General features: G+C 39.4%; 1 non-coding gene across 1 annotated transcript; it reads left to right on the forward strand.

Moving 5' to 3' along the window:
* The first annotated feature begins 3,062 nt into the window (after positions 1 to 3,062).
* TRNAT-AGU lies at positions 3,063 to 3,137 on the forward strand. Its single transcript has one exon. It is a non-coding gene; the product is annotated as a tRNA-Thr (tRNA).
* The last annotated feature ends 10,868 nt before the right edge of the window (positions 3,138 to 14,005 follow it).

Raw genomic sequence — 14,005 nt, forward strand, 5'->3', positions numbered from 1 at the left:
TAGGGAAGGTCCATAGCTGTCCATTTTTTCTACAGCGACAGCTTTACATATATACTGAATTCAGAGGTAAATTTGGACACTCAAACCCCTGAGAGATGGGGGAGGTCAATAATAATGTGTTGTGAAGTCAGTTAGACCAGATTATATCTGTCCAGTGGACATGTGTGCAAAATGGACAGCTATGCATGGGGCAACATTTTTTTTTTTGAGAACAAATTGCCCCTTTTTTATTTTAAGGTGAGAGTGGGATGCTGGGGAAGGATAGTAGGTATATTTGAAGAGGTAGGTTGGGTAAGAAGGCAGACAAGACAGCATACACGGGCAGTATATGACACATGTGGGGGATTAACACCTTGGACGGGGAGGACTGTTTGGTAATCTGAAGCCCACAAACCCTCAAATGGATTCAGTGGGACAGATGTCCCCACCCATGAGCATTCACCATGAAGCCCACGAACCCTCAAATGGATACAGTGGGACAGAAGTCCCCACCCATGAGCATTCACCACTGCACCTTCACAGCCTCTAAAATGGCTGTGTTGAGGGCTGAGCAGGAGGGGCAGGCTAACCCTCTAAATGTGCCATGCGGCTCTCAAGCTGGTGTAGCAGATCTCCCAATTCCTTGTAGAGCTCGCTACGCACCAGACTCTGGACCTGGCTTTGGGTGACAGGATCCTGTTTGCACCCACGCCCGGGGGGGGGCCCATCCCCTGAGGCAGTTCCACCTGAAGGTGGTGCAGGTCCATCAGACGAGGATGTCCCAGGGTGGGTCCCAGATGTGCTGGGGCCCAGTGCCACACCCAGATGAGGCGGGAGAAGTGGATCCACTGTAATCACCATTCCCAGATGTGCTATGGTGTTGCAGTTTTAGAACATATGTTGGGTAGTAATGATAAACACATTCCAGGAATAGTTATAACAGCATGCATGAGTATTTCAATTAATCCAAAACAACAGATTTGGAACATTTGCATAGTAAACAGAACACATACATATATGGAACCACAGTGGGCATTTCACCGGCATGCAGGTTACATTGATAGCAACAGGCCACCAAAGATAGTATTTGAGCAGGGAACATTAATTGGACTGCATTTCAACATTTGTAGAACAATAGGACACATGTCCCAACAGTAGGCTTGGTGGAAAACATACCCATTCATTTATGTGTTTAGATTATTGGTGAAGATAAGGCGGGGGAGAGAGACAGATGTCAATTAACAAATGTAGATTCTTGCAATGATCACAGCTTTAATGATCATTGCTCTAATCATTACTCTACACATATTATTCCAACAACCTATGGCCTTGGGTTGGGCAGTGGTATATTTGTACACAGGGTATAATTACAGCCTTCTTATAGCTACTTTATACCTTCTCTTACCTGGAAGACCTGTGGAGGGAATGTCTGTTAATGTTACCTGACTGTTTCTACCCATATTCACATAGTGAGGGTCACATATGTGCACTCGTAGTGTGTGTGTGTGTGGGTGTGTGTGTGTGTGGGTGTGTGTATGTGTGTGTGTGTGTGTGCTCCTGACACACTCTGCCTTGATTTCTATCGGTCACCCTGGTTGTTGGTAGCAGGGACTGGTAGCTGTGACAGCATGACACTTTTGAACATTTCTTGGGGGTGAACACTTGATGTATGTACTTATCTTACTGTCATTTGCAGCCTTGGGGTTGGACTGTGGGTGTTGGACACAGTATAACTACAGCTTTCTTATAGCTACTTTATACCTTCTCTTACCTGGAAGACCTCTGGAGGTAATTTATGTTGACACTACCTGACCTTTTCTACACATATTCACAAAATCCAACTTGAAATTATGCATACAGCTTACTACCACTCCCGAGATTCGAACCATGGTTGTTTCTGCTAAAATACAACAATTTGTGTTTCATCAGAACAAGCTATTGAAAAACTGCCTTCTTTTCTTGACTGTTTTCTGTCTTATTCTCTCTTGGTTGTACAATCTCACCTTGTGATTACAACATTATTATATATCCATTCCTATGCATACCTTTTGACATAGCACAGTGTGGAAAACGGTGGTTAACACAACATTGCTATTCTGATATCAGATCCTGGTGCATGAAACATTTCAAGTCATACAATACCAGAGAAAATACAACCAGTCTTGGGTTTTCACTTCTATTGACAAGTACTTACACTTTTATTGATATATAACCTGTATGTCACTATTACTCTCCTACTGGCTTCTTCAGTCATTAAAAACCATACCCATTTTTAAATACTGCATGGTGACATTCTACTACTTTTTATTCATTTGCCATACATAATACCAGCTAGATTATTACTCACCAGCCTCGCAATGCAGCCTTAGCAGCCTGCTGGTGTGGGCTTCCAAGTTCACAGCCCTCTGGCTTCCAAGTTCACAGCTCTCTCATCTGCAGCTGTACAGGAAATAAGAAAAACATTTAGGCATACCTATTCATCACATAAACAGGCTGGACTTTGGAGAACACTTATTTTGACTAATACTTACACATGACTGTAGCATTCCCCGCCCAGGCATCTTGGACCCACTGGTCTAAAAGGTCCCTCTTCCTCCACTTCAAGTCGGCAAAGTGGTGCCAGACCTGCTCAACAGTCCAAGAGATGCCTGTGGCAGTGGTGAGATCTCGGGCAAGATGGTCTCAGGCCTCTGCTTTGCACTGGGAGCCCTGGTACTGGTCCTGCAGCAGTCACCCTTCATGGTCTTTAATGAGGAGTCTGACCAAGATCCTGGACTCCTGAATACCCAAGCACTGCACCCAAAAGTGCACACTTTCACCTACACCAGCTATACTGCCTACAGTGGGGATCTGCAACTGGTTATGAGCTGTATTCCTGCCTGCAAGGTTACAATAAGATTAATTTCCTGCCCTTTACTGTGATTGGACAGTTTTGAAACTGCTGGGCTAAGCACGGGCAAATCTGCTTAGCAAGGATAACCATTGCTTAATGGGATAGATGCTAAGCCCTGTTTACCAGTATGCAAATCCATTTAGCTAAGCCAAATCTTGCTTAAACTTTAAATTTCACTGACACCTCACATGGCTCTGTAGCTCAGGGGATAGAGCACTGGTCTAGTAAACCAGGGGTCATGAGTTCAAATCTCATCTCTGAGCCTGTCCTTGAACCTATATATATATAGTTATAGTTTTTTTCAAAAACTAAAAGGCGAAAAGAACATGGGCTATGGGCTAGGCTTGGCTTAAATTGGGCAGATAGCCTAGATAACCTAGTGAACCTACGAACATTTGGGGCTGCTACACTATCCTGGTTAACATATACATAATATTCACTACCTATTTGTGAAAAATGCATTTTAGTTGTGTTTGACATATGAAAATGGATGGATTGCTATGGGGCTTGAACTGTGATTGACTGCATGTTAAGTGAACGCTCTAACCACTACACTATTCCAGTTTAACTGCTTGTGTTATGTGTATTTCTGTTTAACTTCTTTCGATGTTTAAATTCTGCTATGCATAGCTGCATGGCAGGCAAAACCACGCAGCTATGCTTAAACTTTATTGCATACAGGAAAAATTAGGAAGATATTTTAAATATTGCTGTTAGAAACTTAGAACATTGATAGAATGACGGGCTTTGCATTAGCATGTATTTTGCAAGGGATATGCAGTATGTCACACCACTGTCTTACCGGACTGCACTTCTTTTCTGGTGTATGGTGCACACATATATGGCAGAATGTGTACATTCTGCCATATATGTGTGTTTTTCTGAGGTAGGCTGTCTGTTATTTTCTCCACAGACACTAATGTGTTGGTGGAGACTTTCACTGATTTTATATTGCACTGCTCTCAGACACACCTCCTGCGCTCGTACACATGGACCGTGTCCTTTTAAGAGTAGAGCAGCATGCCTTCATGAATATGCAAGGCGAGCTTCTGCTCTACACGGACATGGTCGGTTCCATGCAAGAAAAACTTATTCTTGCACGGAACCTTCATGAATCCCGGGATATATTATTATTTGTGGGTGACAGTAAAAATTATAGAAAGGTTTTTAAAGATTATTTGAATAAGAAATATCAGTTTATAGATTTGACATTACTTGATTTATTACAACAACATTACCTTTCTTTAGATATGTATAACTTTTGTACTGTAGAACAGCCAGAGTTGTGGGTACTTTTTGGTATCTGCAAAATACATAAAGATGAGGAGAATCCACCTTTCAGACCGATAGTGTCCTCAACAAGAAATGAAACAGTGAATATTTCTATTCTTTTAGATAAAATACTTAACCCAGTAGTACAAAAAAGTAAATTTTTTGAAGGATTCCTGGCCTTTTTTGAACTTACTTAAGGAATGTTAGTTTAATGGTAGTGAACAGTTATTGTGCACAGTGGATTTAAATTCATTATATACACCAATAGACCAAGAACAAGGGATTGAATTTTAGAATTATATGTTAGTAAATTTACAGCAGGTTTGTGTATTGATGTTAAAACCATAGGAGTATTACTTGATTTAATTTTAAACAACAATTTTTTTGTATTTGACACCAACATTTACCAGCAGATTTCTGGTGTGGCGATGTGGGCCTGTGTGGCCCCTTCATTTGCCAACTTAGTTATGTGTTGGAACAGCATTTTCTCACTAAACTTTCATCCTTCAAGTCAGTGACATTCTATATGAGGTACACTGATGACTTGCTTTTTATTTCGGAAGGTGTAAGAGAAGATTTCAACATTTTTGTTAGGGAAATTAATCAGAGTGCTGGATGGTTGAAATTTGAAATCAGTAGTTTTGGCACTACAGTTAATTTTTTGGATGGGCTTCTAACTATGAATGTGAAAGAAAAAAGATTTAGTAGTAAGCTTTACAGAAAGGCAGCTTCTAGTAATAGTTATCTATATTACAATAGCTTCAATCCCATATTTATGAAGCAAAATGTGTTTAAAGGACAGCGCATTAGAGCTAGACGGATGGCAAGTAATGATGATGATGCTTTTCTTAAAGAAGTTCAAAATCTCATTGATTTGTTTTTCACAAGAAGTGACCTGCTAATAAAGATAGTAGATATAGCCAACCAGGTTATAAATAGAATGAATAGTGATTTCCCTCCCATTCTTGAGTCTGGTTATGCTCAAAAGCAGGCCTTCATTCTCTTCCTCACTGTCACATTCCTGATGTGGAGCATAGGCTGAGATTATGAATATCATCACATTGGATTCTGATTGCCATTAGTCTATCCCTAATTCTGATGACATCTCTCATTGTTTTCCGAAGGCTCTCACTCTCTCTCACAACTATTCCCACATGATTTCTAGGCTGTCTTCCTCCTGAGTAGTACACTCTGGATCCCAAGCCAAGTAGTTTTGCAGCACTGCCCCTCCATCTTATCTCCTGGATACATAAGATGTCCAGCCTCCTTACCATCATGTCATCTTCTTCAAAGCATCTATCAGTGAACCTACATTGAGTATATCAATTCACAATTTCATGTTTGGCAGTTTTATTTATTTTACATCCAGCTTTCACTCAACACAGCTATCCCAGGTAGCCCAAGCTGGCCAAATGGACACCTGCCGGCCAACAGCTTATTGACCCAGCACTGATGGGCTTTATGGCAGGCACACACTAGCCAATGAGGTCACATACACCCCTCACACCATCAAGAATGGGTCTCTGGCATTGGACAAAGTTGGCCTGGTTCTCAATGTCCTTATCACCAGTAAATACTCATGCCCATTTTTGCAATATTATTCGACATGACAAAGTCACCTAGACATCATTTTTAAATGTCAAGTGGCTAACACTGACACAGCATGCAGTCTGTGATCCATGTTCTCCTATCATGAGGATAATGTGCATCAAAGTAGAGGGTCAAAGTGGATAATTTGTACAACTCTTCCCCTATTGGACAACATCTGCAGTCTGCATTGCTGTCCACCATTCCATTATTGGGTACATTTTTAGGGAGAAACACTCAGCATGTTTTCGGAATGTAGGAGGAACTCCATAGAGACACAGACAGAACATGCAAACTCCATGCAGGCAATTGGTCAGAGATCGGGATCAAGCCTTGGCCCATAGGAGGTGAAGCCCTAAACCATTATGACAAATTAGTTTACCAATTACACAAGTATGGTGGATGGTATAAAATGCCTTGGCCAAATCCAGGTAGGCTGTGTTACACAGTTTAAGCACAACCTATACCAGTGGATGGGAATAGAAAATTTACACCAGGCCTGGCACCCATGTCCCTTATGGACAGAGGTAGCTTATAAATGCCTGGCTCTCAGTGTCCTATTTGGATACAGGACATCATTATTCTTTTGGGAAAACTTGGCAAGACTTAAAAAGCCCCCCCCTAAGTCGTTAAGCTAGTAACAGTCTACGAATCTATGAATATATGAAATTAATTTATTTATTATGCTACCATGCAGGATTGTGTAAAATGCCTTGGTCAAATCAATTTAGGCTGTTTGTACATTGTGAGAAATGCCAACAGTATAACCTTTTTCAGAAAGCTAACCAGGCTCTTTACATATGAGCTATCTTTTGCAAAACCAAATTGCTGCTGATCTAGCCTGAAGGGATGTTTTAATGTTGGCATGAGACTTGGCAGGTTAATGGACATATCATATAGACCATGAAATTTGTAGCATGGCCACTTTTATACAGTGGCATTATGTGTGATGTATACTATATTTCTGGGACTGAAATATAGCCAGGCTCAGGCTAAATAGCATATGGAGAGGTTCCAGCAGGGCATGTTTAGCACTATTTAACAGACTGTATGCTATTTGGTCCAATGCAGAAAGTGATCTTAGTATTGGACAGCACTATCAGTGCATGTTTTAAGGAATGATGGAGGTTATAGAGATAACAGTATCACAGGCCTTTGTTTAGTTATCTCAGGAATGACATTTGAAGTAAATGTATTTGCTAGTATGTTAGTAATCTCAATAGGGTCATAGTAGGTGTCACCATTTAGTATGAGATCTTTACATCTTTGAGTGCTGTTTCTTAATTTTCTAACATAAATAAAGAAAGATTTGCAACTGTCATTGGCTTTAAATGCCAACATGAGCTCATGGGCCATATTAGTAGATCTAGTAGTCTTTTTCAAATTCTCAGTCAAGTTTTTAATATTTTTCTTGACTTGGGAAGCCCATAGATCTGCTGTATACTCTTATGAGGTTTTTCCTTTTTTGACACAAAAATACAATCAAAAGCACTTTAGAACAATATGTCAGCACTACAAAAGTAAAAATAAATAAAATTTCTACAAAGAAAAAATGTGATCAGTTACTTTACACCACATAGGATCATAGGATCATAAGAGGTTACTAGGCTAATGGTCCTGGGGCCCTTACAAGCCTATCCAAGAGTTTATCCCCAAGAAAGAAACTTCAGTGAGCACCTGTTGCTCCTGTCAATGAGGGACAGAGGTGGAACCTCTGAGACAAATTTGTGGTTTCCCATCCACTCATCAAGGATGTACTTGAAGACAGTCAGCGAGGTACTCTGTTTGACTTGTATGTGAAGTCTATTCCAGAGAGAGGGCAGCCTCTGGGAGACAAACCTGTCTCTCCAGCAGGTTTTGTTGATGTTGCGTATTATATTTAGGCCTTTCAAGTGGGTAATATGCGAGGAAGTACTATTTACCACTTTTAAACTGTCAGGAAAAACAAGTGCTCTGTTTGTTACAATCTCATGACAGGCCATTAAAATACAACACTCCTAGCTTTAAGATAAGCTTCCTGAAGAAGAAAGTGAAAAAAACAGCAACACAATTAAGAAAATGGACATTTCCCCCTCAAAGGGAACCATACCTCTCAGCCTCTTAAAGCCACAATGAACGGGGGGACAAAGGCCCAAAGATAGGAACAATTGTAAATATTGCGCTTACAAACTTAGAAAGTGGATGGAATAACAGTTTCTGTATTAACATGAATTTTTATAAAGGACATGAAGTCTAAAACTCACAAGTCTGTCATTATTTGTGACTTCAGTCCTCAATTATTTGCCAGAAAGCCACACTTTCTGGAAAAACAAACCAAAAATATGAGTCAAATATTTGGACAGTTGAGAAGTATGAAGGGAACCTATCTGCCCAGCAAAGGACCAGTACAAGCCAATTGCCACTTTTTGAAAGCCTCAGGGGAGCACGCTCTTCGACTGCAGCAAAGCTCTGAAGGGCTTTGCACCCAAACTTGTCTTTTAATCAGCTGCCTCTCATTCTTTATGTGCGTAGAAGGTGTCTTGAAGCTTTGGAAGGAAATAGCACATACTAGCTAAGGCTACTACAGCTGTGATCAATATGCTGCACATATGTACAGTCCTTATTCTAAATGAGAGAAGAGCACACCTTTGCTGATGGTGCTTTGGCTGGTTGAGAAAGAAGGGAAGAGATGTTTTTGTGATAGAGGAGGGAGTTTATTTCTACTCTCACTCTGTCATTGTGGAAATAAAACTTTAGTGAATATTTCTGTGATATGGCAGTGTAATTCAAACATAGTTAAGGACGCAGGTTCTTTGTGAATTCTCTGTGGAGGTCCAAAAAGCAAAGTTCTGACCTTGCAAGGATTAAAAATCAATTTATGGTTTATGAACTGGTTGTGGAATATGTCTTTGTCGAAGTTGCACTGAATGCAGCTGTGAGAGTGACTTGATTTGTAGATGACCATGCCATTTATGTAGATGAGTTCAATATGTGAGAGGTGACAAGGACATCTGGTAATGAATACGGAGAGGGGAGCAAGAATGGATATTTATGGTACACTTTTGATAATCACTGCAGATTTTGAATGAGAGAATCCTATTTTTACTTCAGTGTCTATCAGTGAGGCAAGTTTTAAACCAGGGAGTGCTGTCTGGCCTGATACCAATTTCAATTCATTTGTCAATGATGTCAAATTGCCTGGTCTATAAACAAGGCACTTGTAAGGAATCCTTTATCAGTTTTTCAGGATGTCATCAGTTTGGAGCCAAAGCGCTGTTATAGGACCTCATTCAGGCCAGAATTCATAGTGCTTGGAGGAGAGCAGGTGGCACAGATTGATGTAGTGAGGCAGTTGGATGTAAACTATTTTTCTAGATGATTGGCCAGAGTTGGGAGGGTGGATAGGATGGATATTAGGTTGAAGTAAGGGGTATTTTTGGGGCTGCTTGCTTTAGGAAGGGTTTGATTAAAACAGCTTTCCAAATCTGTGACATATGTTAACTACTGTTTGGAATCTATTTCTCTGAAGTGCAAGCTAAAACCAAGGGACTGTGGCTGACAAAGTTTGCTGATGGCTGCAAACTGGATGCAGTTATAGAATCTCCAAATGATGTCAACATCCTTCAGAAGGTCTTACGCAAGTAAATTACTGGTGCCAAATACATGGTGTCAAACTCAGTGCAAAAAATGTATTATCATCCCTTTTGGTAAGAGAGATGCTCCCTGCAAATTACAACATCAATGGCAATAGTCTAAGTACGCACTCAGTGGTGAGAGAGCTGGACAGTCAGGTTGACAGCAACTTTGCCTTTGATCACCATGTTTCCACAATATTAAGAAGGATATTCTATATGGCTCATCTCATAAGTAAGGGCATTGCCTCGAGAAAAGTAGAAGTTATCACCTTCCTATACTCTTCACTCATTAGGCCAATAATTGAGTACAATGCCCCTTTTGGTTTGTACCTTTCAAAGCACCTGCAGCAATTTGAGAGACCACAAAGGTTCCTCACAAGGAAAATTTCAGGTCTTCAGCAGCTATCCTATGTGGATCATCTGAAATCACTGTCATTTTATTCTGTTTCATACAGACTTGCATATAATGGGATCTCTGACCCTGCTTTATTGAAACTGCTGCACATCCACAAGTCAAATGGCACATGGGCTACTCGCTCTAAGGACCTAAACCTGGTATTTGACATCAATAGAACCTGCTGGAGGGAGAGTTTTCACTCCCAGAGGTTATCACACCTTTGGAATAGACTCCCACTTCATGTCAAACAAAGCACCTCATTGGCCCTCTTCAAACGCAGTGTAGATGACTGGATGGGTAACCGTAAAATCACCTCAGTGGTTCCACCTGTATCCCTCTTGGACAGGGGCAATGGGTGCTGATCATGGTAACAAGGTTAAATTTGGCTAGACTTGTAAGGGCCCTCGGGCAATTAGCCTAGTAACTTTCTATGATCCTATGAGCCTATGAACTGAGACACAGGCTATAAATGTGTAGATGAGAGAAAGGGATATGTGATCTCTGCATTGATAAATGAACCAGGGATTTATGTTGTCAGATCCAAAAGGAAGCACGTCAGTAGGGATATATTTGAGTAGATACTTCTTTGGGATGTATGTGTTTGAGGCAGAAGAGGGTGTGGAATGGTAATGGTGGGATGGGTAATTTATGATTTTTGGGGTGTGGATTTTACTGAAGGGAATTTGTTCAATTTAAGGAAATCTGTGCTATGTTTTGTTGTATCACAATGAATGGTGTTTGTAGAGTGAATGTAATGGGGAAGTGTTTGGGGAATGTAAGAATGTGATTTTTTTGAGAATCCTTTTGTGCCTTCAGATGGACTGCTTGGTTAAACTGCACAAAAGCCACTGAGTGTTAGTGGGTTTATAAAGCCTGTGGATAAGTGGGAAGAATATGTTTTGCAGCTGTATAAGAAAGCTGGTTAGACTTAAGGCTGCTGCCTTTTCAGTAATCTAAGGAGAGTATATGGCTGGAATTGTGGGTGGTGAGAAATGTTTTGAGATTGCCGATATTACTATTACACTGGTGTCTAAAGGCTTTTAATGTTGCTGGTAGTTTCCTAGACTTGTAAAAGTGACTTGGCAGTGGCCACTTAATGTTGGTAGGAGAATGTTTTTGTTGGAAATGGAATTTCAAATGTTTCTAATAATAATGTCAAATGTGAAGTGTTTTTGGTGGATTTGAGGTTAGATCTTGTTAATTCTTTTCATGAGTTGAAGCAGACCTAGATCTACTAGGAAGACACCCATGTCAAATGAACAATGGCAAGACAATTAAAGCTGATGTTGCCTCGGATGATGGTTTATTATTTTTGGGTCAGTTGTTCACAATGTTAATGACGTGATTTCTATTGTTGTAGGAAAGAATTGGGTGGCAGGTAGGCTAAAGCAATCAGCAGTCATTTGCTTTTGTAAGTAGAAGATTTTAAAAGATTCTAGTTAGGCCTAGAGTTTGAGGAGGGATTTGCTTGGGAAATGGCTTTTGGATTTAGATTATTTCTGTACATAATTAGAGACCCAGCACCAGACCATTTACCTTGCTTGATGTCATTGACATACTTATAGGAAGTTAGAAATTGTTGGGAGTTGAGGGAATCATGTTTGACCCTGTATTGACTGATAGTTAGAACATCTTGGTTGTTCAGGGTGATAAACACACTTATGTGGTGTGGCTCGTTTATGATACTGTGGGAATTAAAGAGGGCACAGGACAATGTGTGACAGAGAGAGAGAGCAGTTCTGCTGTTGTGGAAAAGTTGTTTTTGGTCCTGAGATACATAGCCTTAATTGCAAAATACCATCATAGTTTTTATTAAAACTTTAGAATTAGTGAGTTCTATACCTGCATTATTTAGCTTGGAATGTTTACCTTAGACAGCCCACAAACTGTAACTAATGTTTGTCTGGAAATGGCTGTAGGTTAAATAGTAAATCATGCCGTATTTATTCTTCTATTGTCTGTAGAATGTGTCTCGCCAAAGCACTGTAAAACAAATTACATTGACAGAGACAGTGAAGCAGTCAAATTTCTAAATTGCATTTTGCAAATTCTATGTATTTATATTACACACACACACACACACACACACACACACACACACACACACACACACACACACATGAACACATATGCATGTACTTACAGAATTATACGTAAGCACACATACATACACATAAACATATACAAACACACACCTATATCAAGAAAATGCACACCCCAAAATAATTTCCCAGTTGTGCTGAAATAAAAACTCTCTCCTCAGAGACAACATGTCACTCAGTGCTACCATATTTGCATAGCCTGACCTTATCAGTTCTTCAGGTAATTAAGTGTTATGAAACAAACCTGAACCAAATGTTTTATACAGAGCAAGTGAGTTTGTAGTTCTGAATTTAAATATCCACAATGCATCAAAGAAAATGACACTTCTCTGTAAATCGTTCTTCTTAAACCCAATTAAATTCTCAGTCTTCTCCTGAAAAATGAGTACATTTTTTCCAGGCTGTGTCTGGCAGAAGAATGTACTGCATTGTCTTTCTCTAGTGTTTCACTTACTCTGACATATTTTCCAGTTCAGGCTTTGATTAATGTGAGGTAGCATCCGCATAGATGGAACCAAGCTCAAATGTTATCAAAGACAGCACACATTTTGGTTACTGACATCACTATTTTGATATTTTTAGCTTTTTTCAGTTTTCTGCGAAGGAAGAAAACTAATTAAAACAGAACTTAATCTCTGTTGCAGGAAGCACTAGTAAAGATATTGTAGTCACAGTTAAAGATAACAGTTATTTAAACATAATTCCCTGGTCTTCCGATAGGCACACTCATATTTGTGCTAGACTCATTATAGCGATACAATTTATTACAGGATAACTTAGCCTCATGTTTCTGAAAAGTTCTCAGAGATTCTCCCTGACATTTTTTCTTTTAAATGTCGGCTGATCACACATCAGTGCTGTTTGTTGGAGTAACACTATTATTTATAGCTTTATTTTAAGGTTTGTCTTCACTTGTACCTTCCTGCATACAACAATGTGCTCAGTAGGTGGCAATTCTTCAATCCACAGTAGCAGGGTTTATAAAATGCAACCATTTTTTCTCTGAGAAGTATTGCTAAGAAAATCTGCAAGAATACATCATGTCACGTTACAACTGTTTTTTATGTGCATTTAATGTTGTTTGAGGAACATAGAGATGTACGGTGTCAAAACTAGTATTTAGCAAAGATTTAGCATTACTAGAATTTCATGTAGCCTACTATAAATTATATTTCTTTCCAAATCCTTTATGAACTTTTGCAGAAAAATAAATGTGTGGCAGTTCATCTTAGTGTCACCTTGCATACAAAGTCTTTTGGAGGCTTTAAAGTATTCCCTATAGGTTCACACTCTTTCTGTTTATATCTGCTGTACCGTTTTCTCATTTTAAGAGCTCTGAGATCAATATGCTATCCTCTGTGCATCTATAGATGTGTTTGTTTTATTAAACCAGTGACCTGTCTCCACAATGCTTTGTCACACCTTGCAGACATTGCTTACTGATATCATTTGCATATTTATTTGCATTTTAGTACAGAGATACCAATAAAAATAAATGTTTTCTTATTGTAGGAGGTTCTGGCACTGTAACAGGCATAAAAAGACAATACTGAGAAATGGAAAGTGATATTAAAATGGTACCCAGAGCAAATAATGCAGGAAAAAAATATTTCAGGTTCAAACCTCAGCTTCTGCAGTCATCATGACACTTAAGCAAATACTGCTGAAAGTCATATCTGGTCTAAATTATAAGGAATGGTATGTGACGATATCTTTTCAGATAAATAACTATCAGCAGGGACAAGGCAAGCTGAATATACATAGTGCAAACGAGTTTATAGAAGATAGAAAAAAAAAACCCAAAGAAAAGATAATACAAGAACTTTGAAAACTTTAAACAACTGATTCTCTATCAGAGTTCTCTGTCAGATGGCAAAGTATATGTCTTCAAATATCAAAGGCCATTAAGTCCTCATGCATAAATATTTCTGCTTCATGTGGCAGAACTGCAGAGAAATACCAATTTGTATGTGCTTCAGAGTGTAGTAGAACTCATCACTTACATTTATTTTTACCACAAAAAGACAATTCTCAGTGGTTAAGGGTGTGTTTCCAATATGGCTTCCTACTTACAGGATCTTATTTTGGAAGCATAAACATGACATTAAACAAAATTTGGAGATTGTGTACAACTCTACAAATTGGGAGCATTGCTTCTAAA

This window comes from Protopterus annectens, chromosome 1.part1 (assembly GCF_019279795.1).
Source record: "Protopterus annectens isolate FY-2018-M chromosome 1.part1, PAN1.0, whole genome shotgun sequence".
In the NCBI taxonomy this organism is placed as follows: Eukaryota; Metazoa; Chordata; order Ceratodontiformes; family Protopteridae; genus Protopterus; species Protopterus annectens.